Source organism: Rattus norvegicus, chromosome 9 (genome assembly GCF_036323735.1).
Source record: "Rattus norvegicus strain BN/NHsdMcwi chromosome 9, GRCr8, whole genome shotgun sequence".
Taxonomy (NCBI): domain Eukaryota; kingdom Metazoa; phylum Chordata; class Mammalia; order Rodentia; family Muridae; genus Rattus; species Rattus norvegicus.
In genome coordinates, this window is record NC_086027.1 from 98429166 (window position 1) to 98444248 (window position 15083).

The window sequence follows — 15083 nt, forward strand, 5'->3', positions numbered from 1 at the left end:
GGTCCTTACCTGCCTCCCGAGTCCTGTCTCCATCTTCTCCACGCTCACACGCACGCTGGGAAATGTGATCCAACAGAGAGAGAATGTCACTGCTTCAGGACCCAACCCTTGTGTTGAGTTCTCACTTTATTAAATTGCAGGCATCAGAGGCCACGGAGTGCGGTGTCGCTGACTTCACATTACAAATGGGTGTGCACTGGGATGTTAACCAGACCTCGCCCTGCTCGCACGGGGCTTGGGCTGGAGAACAGCGTTTGGCTTTAGTTCAGATTCTCCCATCCATCGCCCCAGCCCTCGAGCATTCTGCCGTTCATATGAGAGACAGCAGATGATTTCAGCTGAACACGAGAAAACAATCCTTCATACCACTATTAGGAATTAAACCACAAACTAACTTGCTTTAGCCGTCAAGAAAACATCCTTCCCCTTTGTTGTTTGTCACAGGAGAGGGTGGCTGGGGTTATCACAATATAGGAACTGAGGACACCAGGTGTTACTCAGGGGTGGACGGGGTCAAAGGTAAAAGCCAAGTATGGAGTCCAGTAATGAGAGTTAGGAAATGCATATGCAGGAGATTGACTACGTCACGGTGACCTTGACCATGACTGTAGCTAGCTTCTTGTCAGGCTTTCAAAGCGGCCATGTCCAGGCAATGCTTTTGCTGTACTCTGTGCTGATGAAGCATCACGGTGCTGCTGCTTGTCTCGGCATCCTTCCCAAGGATCACTGATCACTGGATTCTGAGCTCTAAAGGAAAATCCTACAAATTCAGAATGATAAATGATTAAAAATCTACAGTTTTGGGTAGCCATGCCCTGTTGCCTCCACCCACCAAGAACTGGTGCTGACTTAGTTCTTCTGTGACACTCGTTGAGCAGCCTCCTAACAGAAGAGTCTAAGTCTTCAAAGGCCATCAAGGGCATAGAGCTTGGCATGCCCTCCCGTTTGCTCTAGAGCTTCAAAAACTAAGATGTTTGGTTTTAAAACAAGCTTAGGGTTAGGGGATCTCAGGACCTGCTCGTCACCTCCGTTCTCAGAGGAGCTTCCTCCTGAGGGATAGAACATGAACACTGGGCAGCAGACCTCCTTCCACTGAGGATCTGAGGATCCCTGTGGAGTCACTGTGGCCCACGGGTGCCTCAGTCAATCTCATTCCCCTAAGTCACCTGTGTTTGATACCAGCCCCAGACACAAGCAAGACTCTTGTTGAGAAGCCACTGATCCAGGGAAAAGGCCTGGGTGGGATGACTGTGCGATGTGAGTTTGTCAGGCCAGACTGAGTGGTTAGCCATCTAGGACAGAATTCCCAGAGTCTGTATTTATTCCATAATTACCAACCCTGTGGATGCCGAGTTCCTGCATTTGTGGCGAGCTTTTCTGATCGTGAATTACAATTAAAAATCTACATTTGGGAACTGGGGAGATGGCTCGATGGATAAAGCACTTACTGTGCCACCATGAGGACCAAAGTTCAGATCCCTAGCATCATCATGGTCTCTAGGCAGCCATGGTAGTCTTCCTAAAATCCCAGAATGCCTGAAGCAAGATGGGAGGTCTCTGGGGGTAGCCGAGTAGCTAAACTAATCAGAATCAGCAAGCTCTGAATTTGGTAGGAGACCCTGCCTCAATAAATACAGGGGAGCTCCAGGAAGATGTCCATTGTCACTGTCAAGCCTGTGCATGCTCACACACATGTGCACCTGCACACACACATACACACAAGCCTACACACATGCTGACAATTTGAAACGGCTCAGAGCTGCCTTACTTCTCTGTCTGTCTTGCATCTACGTTGATTTTTTTTTTTACTATCCATGCCAAAACTGCTTGCCAGCTATGAATCTAGTGTTGGGAATCCACATAGGAAAAATAAAATATAATTAAAATTAGCACTGACTTGTGCTAAGGGAGCTTACCCTGTGGAACCTTGCAGAAGATCAAAGCAACATAAAGGAGATGACCCGAGGTTCTCGTGTTGGAAGGACGCTGTTTCTCACTGTCCAGGTGCCTACTTTTCCTTAATGGTCTCAGCGAGGCAGAACGTTGATCCAGGGCCTTGCAAATGAGGACGTCTACAACTGAGGGAAAAGTGGAAACCAAGTGCAAGCACCTGTGGTCTGCGGCTCCCTCACTACCACCCAAGAATGAAGAAATGAAAAACTAGTTCTGTTTCTCTTTCTGACAAACTGTCACATTTAACCTCCTGTCAGGGACCAGAGAGCAGGACTCTCCCCTGTAGACCTTGACTGGGAACCACAGCCCCACTCCAAAGCAGAGGCTAACCAGGAGGAAACCACACTTCTCTTGAGATTATTGGTCTGTTACACTGACCAAGCAGGGTAGATATCCTCAGTGGTAAATGCAGGATTGAGTCCTTGGGCTGTCATTTAAATGTCACAAGCCAGAGTAGGCTTAGAGAAAAAGCTGGAATAAGTCAAAATTTCTCCAAGTTGGTTTTGGCTAATGTCAAATAGCCTCTTTCCAGTGCAGAGAGCTGTATGTCAACTGAGAGCCATTCCTGACAGAGTGGCTTCACTGAACGTTGCTTCACTGAATCATGTTCCTCTGACCAGGAGAAAAGTGGGGTTTTACAGTGTGTTTTATCGTTGTGCCCTAATGTAGGCTCTGCATTTGTTCATGGAAAATGTGTGTGTTTCTGTTTGTCTGTCTGTCTGTGTGCGTATATCCGTGTGTGTTTCTGAGTGTGTCTGTACATATGTGTGTCTGTGCATGTTTCTGTGTGTGTCTGTACATGGATGTGCATATCTGTGCATGTTTCTGTGTGTATCTGTACATGGGTGTGCATGTCTGTGCATGTTTCTGTGTGTGTGAGTGCATGTATGTGCTTGTGCCTGTGTCTGTGCATGTGTGCATCTGTGTCTGTCTGTGCATGGGTCTGTTTGTGTGTCTGTTTCTTTTACCCTACCCGTTATCACTGCAGATGCTAACTTCTTTCATACTTGATAGCAGGTATTGGCAAAGAGAAAAAATATTTGCATTTCTAACAAGCTGTCCTAACAAATGCCAGCCAGCTGGACAGCTTAAGACAAAAGAGAGATCTTTAGCAGGTCCGTGGAAGGAGAAGTCAGGAATGAGGGGTCCTAAGGTCTCCTTCTTCTGGGGTTTTCAGAGAAGCCCTCCCCTTAGATTCTGCTAGTGACTAGCCAACCTTCCCAGCACATAGCTGTCCCACAACCCATTTTCTACCTCCCCTTTCACCTGGCCATTCCTGGGGCATCTCCAATCTGTGACTTCATTCCTTTTATAGGGATGCCAGAGCCTGGATTAAGCCCAGTCCTCAGCACAGTGGGTCCTCATCATTTTTACATGTATGTATGTGTGCACACACACACAGGTGCATTGGGAAGCCAGAGGATAACCTTGGGTGTCGTTCACAAGAATGCCATCTACTTCCTTTGAGACAGGGCCTCCCATTGGTGTGGCTAGACTAGACTGGAGGCCCATTGAGCCAAAAGCATCTACCTGTCACTGACTCCCAGTGTTGTGATGGTGAGCTACACACTCAGATTTCAAGTAGGTGTGGAGGGATCAAACCCAGGTCTTCACGCTTGCAAGACAGGCCCTCCACCCACTGAGGCATGTTTCACCTAATGTGAGACTCAAACTAATTTGATTGTATCGGCAAAGACTTTTATTCCAAATAAGGGCACACTCACTTACTCCTAAGGGCCATGATTTGCATGCACGTCATGGGTATCTAAGGGGACCTGCCATCAAGGCATATGCATCGAATTAAAAGGTGACTAAGTAGGAACAAGACACTAAAGGGATTCCTTGAGCCAGATTCTGAGGACTTGCCCCAGCAGACCTGCCCCGACTCCCTGGTTCTGTGACAATGGACACTCAGTGGCTGAGAGATTGTGATTCATGGGGACAGATGTCCAGGTAATTAATAAAATAACAGGTGTGTGGTGCATGTGGCAGACAGGACCCAGCAGACCTGCCACCGTGGCTCAGTGCTTCTCTGCTGGACGTTCATCTGTTGTGCAGAAAACCTTGTCCAGGCTGTGAACCAAGCCACCAGCAGCTGTGTCTGATGTGGGGCTCTCAAACCCAATTCCACCCTAGCTCTCACGGAGTTCTGCAATGCTGCTCAAATAATCACCACGTTGCCTGCCTTTATGGACTTTGTGGGGCCAAATCTTAGTCATGTCCCATGAGTATACACCCATGGGAAGTGCATTTTCTGAAATTACATTTTAAGGCCTTGATTGAAACGCCAAGGATGTTAAAAGTTGTCTAAAGAGGAAACATGGGATTGTTTTTTCAGTTTGCTTTTGTACATTACCTTATGGATTTTTCAGAATTCTAATGCCAGAAAATGTGCTCTTCTGCAAATTCTATTCATAGCTCCCCTCTGGCCACGTGGAGCTGACTGTGAGCCACAGGGGTGCTGTGGCTGCTTAGGGACTCAGCTCTCAGTGTCTGCAGGTTGGGGATAGAGGGTGGTGGTGGCGACAGAGCAATTTCTCTTTGGGTCTCTCTACTGGACTGTACGTGCATGAGGCCACGTCAGATGATCTTATTTAACCTTAGTCTCCCCTTTTAAGGTCCTATCCATAAAGTGCCTGGGATAAGATAGCAGAAAACAGCATTCCTAAATCCACAGAATCTTTAAACCAGAGAAGGAGGCAACTGATGGGGTACATTCCAGCTTGGAGGGGTGCAGGTAGAACCAAGGGTAGATAGGAACTACCATTGCCACTTGTGGGGAAGCTGGACCCATGATGGGGACACCGGTCGTAGCTGCTGCAGCCAGAACTGGCAGGTGTAGGTGGGAGCGTTGTTGAACAGAACACCTGGCATTTGTCTCTCCTCTGCCCCAGTGCCCTGCTCCTGTTCTCTGTGCCAGGCGACTGACATTTGTGGTCTACTGCCTAAGTTCAGCAGTCAGGGCTGCTGACCCAAGTCAGAAGGGAAAAGGAGACCGAAATCTGGATTCTTGTCTCTCCTGATTTCCTCCTGGAGGAGGGATGCCTGCTCCCCTTGCTCTGATTACATCACTTCTCTGTGGCTCAAACAGAGCTTCTCCAGTCTCTGCCCTTTCCCTCACTCCTTCCAGGTACTTCAGTCCCATTACTGTACCAGAATTCCCCCCAGTCAGTCTAGCTTTAAAAGAAAAAAATCCATATTTAATGGAGTTTGGCGCTTCAAGGACAGCCCCTTGGCCTGACCTGTCACAATCAAGATTCCCTGTAAGGAAGAGATGAGAAGCCACAGGGGACGCGGAGCCAACGAGAGACCAGGGACCTGCAGTTCCACCCAAGTATGGGGTCCCCAGACAACCTCAGGACCTCCCACTAAGTTTAACCTCTTCAAAGTGCCACCACCTCCAGTCACCAGCAGCCTAAGGACCAATCTCCCTACACACGAGCCTTTGCAGACCACACTCAGACAGCATCCAAACCAGAGCAGCAGATATGCCACCCACTCACATGAGGCTAGGTTCTAGCAGGCGCCAGGCACGACAGTGTTTACCATGATGCAATCAGGTAGAGGAAGCAGGAAGACTGCCAGGCAAGACGGGGCTCATCAGGGTATTCCAACCCCATGCGTGCAAGTGAAGCCTGTTGCTTTGCATTGTCCTCTTTTAGTCACGTTACAATTATCCAACTCCAGATCTGTCCCCCGCCCCCAGCCATCTCATTCCCCTCCAACTGCTTTAAAAACAAGATGTTGAGGTAAATTAGAACAGAATTGCGAAGTTATTTGCCTGAGTTCCTCCTGGGATGGAGCCAGTCGTGCTTGTTTGGGCTCATCTCATTTGAGAACATCTGAGAACATACCCTGCTTGCACGAAGCTCTCCTGCCTTTTAATAGAGGCACAGAGGAGAAACCCAGTGTCTGGGTTGTCCATTTGTTCCTTCTAGCTCCGGAGACTGAAGTCCCAGTTTCTGAACAGCCGCTACAGTTCATTGTGTATGTGAGGAGGTAACGCCAGCAGGTTCCTCTTAGGGAGCTGCCTACCACAAGGCAGAGGAGAGGACTTAAAGTCTCTAAGCGATAGTGGCAACCCCAGTTAGATGCTGTTACTTGGGAAGATTGTTGAGGGAGTGATTGTTGAGGGATGATGAGACAGGGAGACTGCCCTTCTCACCACAAGGGGTGGTGAGAGGAAGCAGAGAGGAATCTGTATTTCCAGACATTTAGGGGAGATGACAGTGGGGCAGCATAGATGCTGGAATAATAGAACATATGGTTCATCTGAAACAGGCACATTAAGCTTATGAAATCCCTCCTTCTGTTTCTCGTTTAAGAAATGCAGCCCTTGCACCGGGGAAAACCTAGGCTCACACCAACAGATATTTTGAGCAAAGAGGGCTTTGTTTTGCATTGCTCTATTCCTTTATGCAGGTGGGGAAGGGGGATGATTTCAGTTTCAAAAATCTGAGGAAGATTTGGAAATGTCTGGGGCCACGGCATCTGGAAGTTTGAGCCAATGAGTGCTGCTGGATCCACGAGAGGTAAGAGATTAGGTTTGGTTTACACGTGCATCTCTGCATATGCTCCAAGCCGATTCCTACTTGAGGGTGGATATATTTATCAAGGTCTCCGGATTTAAGAGGAAGAGCTGGTGTGGCTCATCCTGCTCCTCCAAAGGTTTAGTACTCCAAATTATGGTGGCACTCTAGGAAGAAAAGAAATGTCACATAAACTTGAACATGCTAGATTACCAAGGGCCATGTCAAAACTCTTATATTTGCCATCGTCCCATAGGAAGGATATGGTGTTTGGAATGAGAAAATGTCCCTCAGAGGCTCATATTTGAATACTCGATCCAGTGACTGATTCTAGTTGAGGAGGGGTTGTAGAGCCTTTAGGAAGTAGAGTCTCATTGGAGGAAGTATATCACTGGGGTGGGCTTTAAGCATGTACAGCCTGAACCCACTTTCTGCTCTCCTGGCTTCTTGTGTTTGGATTGAAATGCGGTCCTCCAGCTTCCTGCTACTGCCACCATGCTTTCTCAGCCTTTCCTCTTGCCTTGGGCACCACGATAGACTCTGTTTCTCTGGAACCACAAGCTCCAACTGTATGGGATATAACAGGTATGTTCTCAGCTTTCAATAGAACACCTTAAATTTCTCACACAACATAAACACCGCAGGCTCATTGCAAGGACACAGGGCAGAACATAAAGGTGGCCACTGAGACAGCTCAGTGGGTAGAGTCATTGCTGTGGGGTATCCACCTGAGAAGACTACTCAGAGATGGGTTTGAGCCAGGAAGTCTTCATTAGCCAGCCAGGGATCACACTGGGTATTTGGGATCCTAGTGTGGTCCATAGCCTTTCCTTGGGGTGACTTTTAAGTGCAAAAGTCATATCCTGGGTTGAGACACCTCAGTCAACAAGAACAGTTAGCCAGAAGCAGGACTACAGAAGCCAAAGAGCAAGATTAGATTATTTAGAGACTTTCCCAGGACTGGGGACCTTAATGGATTCGATCTTTGTTTTTATTTTAGCAGGTGGTGCTGTCTACGTGCTGAGTTTTATGGCCTGAATGGTGCCCCCATCATGGAGTCAGCTGTGCTAAGGTCTGGGGCCCTGTTACAGCATAACCTGGCAGAAAGAGACTACTGACTCCATAAAGCTGCCCTTTGACCGTCACACATGTACCTTGGCCGGCATGTACCTACACACAGACACACAAATCAATAAATGTAATACAAAGGTGAGAAAAGAGAAGAAAAAGTTAACCTTCAGGGTATTGGCTGCTATCCTTTTCGTGAACACACTGTCAACGTATTGTCTAGGCTTGAGTACATTTCTAACATCCTGCTTGATCACCTGCCTTCTTCACTGATAACCACTGGTGTGAAGTCACACTCAACAGTTGCCCAGTGTTTTGTTATGTGGATGAATCATGGTGACAATCTAGGTTGATGTTCCTCCACATTGGTTATATTTTTCCGTTACTGTGGTCCTACTTATAAGGAATAGTCTTCACAGCTAATAAATTGAAAGAATCCTCAATTATGTTCAGAACAAAGGGCAGAGGGTCCATGATCAGAAACCATTTACATATTAAAGCCTTTGGTATTTATTGCTAAATTGTCTATCACAAAGATGGTAAAGTACAAAAATAGCAAATAATATTCTTGTCTATAGTGTCTGGTAGTGGGCAAAGTAGAATATCTCCTTTCTGTGTAAACTCGCTGTTGGTTCATGTAATAAATATTCATTGATAGGTACAAACATACATACATACACACATACATACATATAGACATATGTACATACATTAACATATATGTAATGTTAAAATTTCTTTTCTCTTTTGCTTAATATTTATGCTTTACCTCAAAAACGATTTTGACATGGCTTCTTTTACTATGAAAAATCATAAAATAAAAACTGGCTGAAGACAACAGAAAGGGACAAAGTCTAAAACGAGCAGGTGCACAGAACAAACCCAGTAAGCTCTGTGTTGGAGTCATGGTTCTCAGCCTCAGATTTCCAGTGACAGATGGATGGGGAAAGACTCAGGACTTTAGATTCCTCAAAACGAGCAGATTAATTATACTACTAGCACTTGAAGGTGTTCACTATAAAAAGTATATCACAAAGGTTTTTAAATAGTGTTGACATAGTTGTCGTAGCTATGCTCACACAATTCTGACTTTTGGAAAGGAAGAATTATTTAACCCATAGTTCCTTGTCTTTGGGCATTAAGAGACCACTGGTCACTATGAGAGGGGATGGGCACAACAAAGTGACCAACTTTTCATTTTCTTAGAGCAAGAAATACCTTAAATTTTCCTCCTCCTTCTCCTCCTCTTCTTCCTCCTCCTCCTTCTTTTTCTTCTTCTTCTTCTTCTTCTTCTTCTTCTTCTTCTTCTTCTTCTTCTTCTTCTTCTTCTTCTTCTTCTTCTTCTTCTCCTCCTCCTCCTCCTCCTCCTCCTCCTCCTCCTCCTCTTCCTCCTCCTCTTCCTCCTCCTCTTCCTCCTCCTTCTCCTTCTTTCTTCTTCTTCTTCTTCTTCTTCTTCTTCTTCTTCTTCTTCTCCTCCTCCTCCTCCTCCTCCTCCTCCTCCTCTTCCTCCTCCTCCTCCTCTTCCTCCTCCTCCTCCTCTTCCTCCTCCTCTTTCTCCTCCTCCTCCTCCTCTTCCTCCTCCTTCTCCTTCTTTCTTCTTCTTCTTCTTCTTCTTCTTCTTCTTCTTCTTCTTCTTTTTCTTCTTCTTCTTCTTCTTCTTCTTCTTCTTCTTCTTCTTCTTCTCCTCCTCCTCCTCCTCCTCCTCCTCCTCCTCTTCCTCCTTCCCCTCCTTTATATATTTAGTATATATGCATAATGTATTATATATAATTTAATAATAAATTATTATCCATGGACGATGAAGAACTGAACAGATGTTACTTATTGTGCTATAATGACAATTTCATCAACAGCTACATTCCATACTAACTGCCCCCCCATCCCACTAAACCATTCTAGAAAGTTCTAATGTCAAAGTAAAGGATAGAAATGCCCCCTCTCAGATCAGTAGTTGAGATTCTACACATGTACATCTGTGTCCCCCGGGGATTCCTTTAGCTCTGGAGCCATAAAACCTTTTCTGTGGCTGGCGCCAGTCCAAGGACTGTGTTGGGAAATCTATTGATGAAGAAAACAGAGGCCAAGAAAACTTAGCTATGCTGCTTGAACTATTCGAGCAATTAGTGGCACAGATGAGATGGGAATCACAGACACCTCGCTCCATGCTCCCCACACAAGAACAAGTTTCAGATTTGAAGGGGAGAAAAGCAGAGAGCAGGACATGGGATGTCATATAAAAGGGCCAGAGAGAGGAGGGTGTCCCTCCAGGGCAGAGCGTAGGTGCTCAGGCATGGAGAGGCTGTGGAGGAGAAAACTTGTAGATGTGGGTAATCACAGACTGCAGTGACTGAGGGATTATGGGATAGGATAGGCTGGGAGACAGGTGTGTAGAATACAATTCAAGAACAACTAGAAATGACAGCCATTGGCCTAGAAAAGAAACTAAGAGGTGGAGGCATGGAGAGTGTCATATAGGAAGCAGTTTAGATGCAGCTGTACCCTGACCCACAGAAGGTTTCTGATGAACATTGAGGGGCTGAAAAGAAGGCTTCCCACAAGGAGTCTCTCTATCTCTACATCTTGCCATCCCTCTCTCGTGTGTGTATGTGTGTATGGGGCTGGGGGACAGAGACAAACAGACAGAGAGAGAGAGAGAGAGGTTAGAAGACAACTTTTAGGGGCTGTTCCTCATGCACGACTATTGCCTTTCTTTGAAACAGGGTCTCTTCACTTGCCTAGAATTCACCAATTAGGCTAGGCTGACTGGCAATGCAATGCCAGGGATCCTCCTGTCTCTGCCTCCCCACTGCTGGGATTACAAACCTTCACCACCGCACCTGGCATTGTACAAAAGGGTTGTGGAATAGCACTCCGGTTCTCATGCCTGCAAGGCAAGCTTTACACTGACTGAGCCACCTCACTGCTCTAGAAGTTTCCAACAGGCAGTCCCCCACTGAACAGACTATTGCAAGAAGTTGCAAACCTCCATTTGCTAGAAGCATTTGCACACAGAATAGATGGATGGCTGTGTAATAAAGGAAGCACAGTGTGGGTGTCAGGCCTTGTAACAGGAAGCTCGGCAATTGAAAAGCAGACTTGCAAGGGAGCAGAAAAAAATAAGAAAATCAAATGAAATCAAAGTTATCACTAGTCCTTGGAATGGAGCTATTGAATATAAAATGGGATAAAGAAAAAGAAGTCCAAAAAGATGCATCTTTGGGTATGGCCATTGAAATTGCATAAAATTGTACACACAATGTTTTTCTTCCTAATATCTTCTAGAGGGAAAGAACAGACTGCTTATTGAGACTTTTAAAATACAGGCCATATAAAATTCCTCAGTGTGGTAGCCTGAATGAAAATGGTCTCCATAGGCTCATAGGAAGTGGCAATATTAGTGATTAGATCAGTCCAAACTTTGTTGGAGTACCTGTGGCCTTTTTGGAAGAAGTGAGTCACTGAGAGTGAGCTTTGAGGTTCAAATGCTCAAGCCAGGCCCAGTGGTTCACTCTCCCTTCCTGGATCTCCAGCTCGAGAATCTTTCTCCAGCACCATGTCTGCCTGGATACTGCCATGCTCCCCACCACAATGATACAGACTAAACCACTGAACCTGGAAGCCAGGCCCAATTGAATGTTTTCTTTTATAAGAATTGTTCTGGTCACAGTGTCTCAAACCCTAACTAAGATCCTCAGGATCATAGGATAATGAAAAATATCAATGTTCAAAACTATTTTTGAACCTGAAAATTTATACCTAGCCATACTATCCATCATGTTAAATCAACATAAAATTTCCAGAGAAGCAAATACAGCAGCTCAGAGGAAAACAAAGGAATAGGGAGTAATGTAGAACACAAGAAACTCTCAGGATAATTCTGAGGACTAGAAACAGGCAGAAACCAGATACATCCCCCAGCCCAGGAAGCCTCATCCCCGTGTCTATCTGCAGCTTCTAGATAGAGTATCCATCACCTCCCATCTAGTATCCCACCACTGTCACCTACTCATGTATTCACTTGTTGGCACAACTTACAGCTGACAGTCTGGATTTGGGGTCATTTGTCCTAGTACTGGTACTGTTGGGAATTGCAGCTCCTCTTTGAAGCTTGCAGAAGGCCTGAGTCCAGAGTAAAAACAGACATGTCTGGAAGGGAAATTCCCGATAAGTCAGGTGGGTCATCCTAATCCATGCAACAACATCCTAGAAATGTCACAGTCCTCTCAGCTGGTATGAATCTGGACCTTTTGTATGGATGTCAGAAAAGTCAGGAAAGCTCATCCCCAAGTAGCTGTACTACTAGTAGGGCTGTGTCTATGTGATGAACCTGGTGCATGTGGGTAGTGTCTCACCATGGGGCTACATATTGAAGCTATGTTTAAAGACCTTCTCTGGTCCACAGCATCATTGTGTAACAGGCAAAATAACAATATAATAACAGCTCAAGGCAGAGAGCCCTAGGGTCTGGTGAAGGCTGGACTATAGGATTTTAAAGGTGCATTTTCATTATATTTAATTATCTGTAGAGGTGTATGTTTATGTGAAGATTTGTATAGAGGGCCAGAGAATCAGATCCTTTGGAGCTGGAATGACAGGCAGTTGTGAGCTAGCAGACATGGTTGCTGGGCATCAAATGTGTGCCCTCTGGAAGCCGACATAAGTACTGGGAATTAAACTCACATCCTCTGGAAGATCAGTCTGTGCTCTTAACTGCTCAGTATCTCTCCTGCCCCTGGGGTATAGAATCTTAATAAAGACATGCTGCCGGTTAAAATGTGGGTAAGAAACACATCCAAGACGAAAGTCAGAGGTCCAGTAAGCACAACATAAGAAGCATCTCTCTAGAGAAGCAGCATCTTGGGATTGACTCACTTAATCACCCCTATTACAGGGGCAGTGGCTGAGCAGGATGCTCTAAGCTAGAATCAGAGTAAAAAAGTTTCCAACACAAAATAGGCTTGGAAGCAATGCCAGCTTCACTTGACCTCATCCAGAATTCTCCTGCCTGTTTAGGACCAAGGATGATAGCAGCCTCCAACAGAGAAAGATGACATTATGAGATGACTTGTGTAGAAGCCTTCCTTCCTTCTTTCCTTCTTTCCTTCCTTCCTTCCTTCTTTCCTTCCTTCCTTTCTTCCTTCCTTCCTTCTTGTCTACCTGCTTTCCCTCCTCCTCCTTCCTCCCCCCTCTCTCTTTCTCTCTCAAGTCACATTTGTCCAACACTGTCCAATAAATTAATTATACAATAGGTATATGTAGGATCAAAACACTTCTTAGAGGTGGCTGAGATGACTGCCATATGCGCTCGGAACCTTCAGAGAGTTCTAGCATCTGTCCCAACAAAACTTTTGTCTACCCAGCTTACTCAGAGCTTACCCTCTTCAGGGGGTGGAGTTTACTGTGGCCTCTGTTTACCCGAATTCTGTTTGTTGAGATTATCTCAATCAATGGTACTTGGTGCTTGCTACCTCAGGCACCCATCTCTCAGAACGGATCAGTAAGTGGCTGTTGGTGGCTGTTGCAAGGAGGGAGCTCACAGTCTGGAGACAACCTGAGCCCCAACCACAAGTGTGCCTGGTCCACGCGGTGGCCTAGGGGGAATGAGAGTGAGTACTCCTGCTCGTGAGACCGCAGACTCATGGCCTGTCAGGCACTCACTCCTCCCTAAGAGCATGGCTTGGCAAGGTTCGTTCATCCTTCGTGGGCTTCCCTGCACTTGCAGAGTAAACACCGTGCTTTACCTCTACCTATAAACCTTGCCCAGTGCCAGGAAAGTAGGCATACACACCAGGAAAATCCCTAGGACTGGATATTATAGAGAGATTTTTATAAATCGAATTTTAGAATATTCGCTCCTAATGGTGGCATTTTCAAAGGAACCTCAAAAAATATGTCACATATAGTGAAAAAGTGTATATTCACATGGTGTGGCCTCAAAGAAGTGCAGGTGTGTGTGCCTGCTTGACTCTGCGTCCCTGGGAGGCGACCCCGGGAGGCAGATGCTTTTGTAAAAAGTGTTTTCAGGTTCCAAATTGTCTTTGCCCATAATCACCTTGTAATTTAAAAAGCTATAGTCGATTCTTGTTATTTCTGGCAGTTAGAGTTTATAATGTTGCCATGGATACAGTATTAGCACATCCAGAGCCGTTGCTCCCCGGGAGGTATGGGGTTTGAACCCATGAGCCTTCAGCCACCTTTTCATCAGCAGATCAATATGCAAATTAGTTTCTTATGTGTTTCCCGTCCAAGGTTATTTTGCCTTGCGTATGGGTTTCTCGTGAATAGCTACTCGTATGCAATATTTCTTTACAATAAGGCTTTAACGTGTTACTGACTCTAGGTTATGCCCTAGAATTCTCTGGCTTTCCTCTTTGTAATGCTCCTGTCACTACATCTAAAAAAAAAATGAGCCATTGGGCTGGGGGCGTGGTTGGTTGGCAGGGTACCCACCCAACATGCACAAGGCCCTGGGTTAGAGTTTCAGTGTCACATGACTTGGGCATGGTGGTACACACCCCTGATCCCAGCATTTGGGGTGTGGGAAGATGAAAACAGGGGCATCCGAAGTTCAAGGTGATGCCTAGCTAAACGGTGACTTTGAGGCCAGCCTAGAGGACATGAGGCCCAGTGTCAAAGAAACAATGAAATCAGCTATGACTGAGTCCCAGGTTCACCTGCTCCCCCTGTAATATCGTTGTTCACTGTAGAACCTTCCAGAGAGCTTCCTAAGTGTGAAGATTGGCAAATAGATTCTTTTCCATGATTTACCTGTTTGTAGGCAATTATTTTCTCAACCTATAAGGGTTTAACCACCCATCTAGCTCACCACCTTCCAGAGGTTGTTGAGGAGAAAGATTATTAGGATATGGGGAAGTGGACCCTTTGCGGGTGAGTCCAATCTTCTGAGTAGCTCTCAGTCCAGTCTACTAGAAAACGCCAAACATGAAGCAGCAGCTGCAGACCCCACCCACCAATCTCCGCTCACGAGTCAGCAACTGCAATCCAACCCAGAAGAAACCGTGAAGCTCGGGCCGCGGAACCAGCCTGAGTCCAGCCAAAGTGGCAAGAGGCCGCAGGAACCTCATGAGAAGTTCTCGGGCGAGTTTCTCTCTATGACGTCACCGCAAGCGAACCTCGGCAACACGATGTAAGGCGAACCAATACATGAGTGTCGTCAGAGAAGACCAGTGAGGTGGAAAAAAGTGAACCAATGCTCGAACTCTCACTGTCTGCGGGGTCATATTTATCTTCCTCCTGAACATCACGTGTCCTTTTGCACATCTGCTTTAGCAAAGCATCCTTTCACCTGGGTGCCCCAGCAAAACATCATCTGACAGAACAGACTTTCCAAAGAGACCAGAAGTTTCCGCTTCACCTGCTGTTGATTCTCTAACCTGGAAGTCATTGCTGACAGTATAAGGCCCATGCCTGTGTGTACAGTGTGCCCATAAGATACCACAATGTGTATACTGTCCCCATAACATACCACTGGTGTTCTTACACTGAGGACAGACTCACTATTGCATCCATCTT

At 46.1% G+C, this 15083-nt stretch overlaps 2 long non-coding RNA genes across 2 annotated transcripts in view; one reads left to right on the forward strand and one right to left on the reverse strand.

The window, feature by feature from the left end:
* Positions 1–6485, forward strand: part of LOC120094742 (uncharacterized) — a 21678-nt gene extending 15193 nt beyond the window's left edge. The window contains exon 4 of the long non-coding RNA XR_005489319.2: positions 6376–6485. This is a non-coding gene — a long non-coding RNA (uncharacterized LOC120094742). The remainder of the gene's footprint in view (positions 1–6375) is intronic.
* The window catches only part of LOC102555145 (uncharacterized), a 21681-nt gene extending 6904 nt beyond the window's left edge, over positions 1–14777 (reverse strand). Inside the window, exons 1-3 of the long non-coding RNA XR_005489314.2 lie at positions 11586–14777; positions 1917–2078; positions 10–760 (exon numbers count right to left, since the gene is read on the reverse strand). This is a non-coding gene — a long non-coding RNA (uncharacterized LOC102555145). The remainder of the gene's footprint in view (positions 1–9; positions 761–1916; positions 2079–11585) is intronic.
* Positions 14778–15083: the final 306 nt, after the last annotated feature.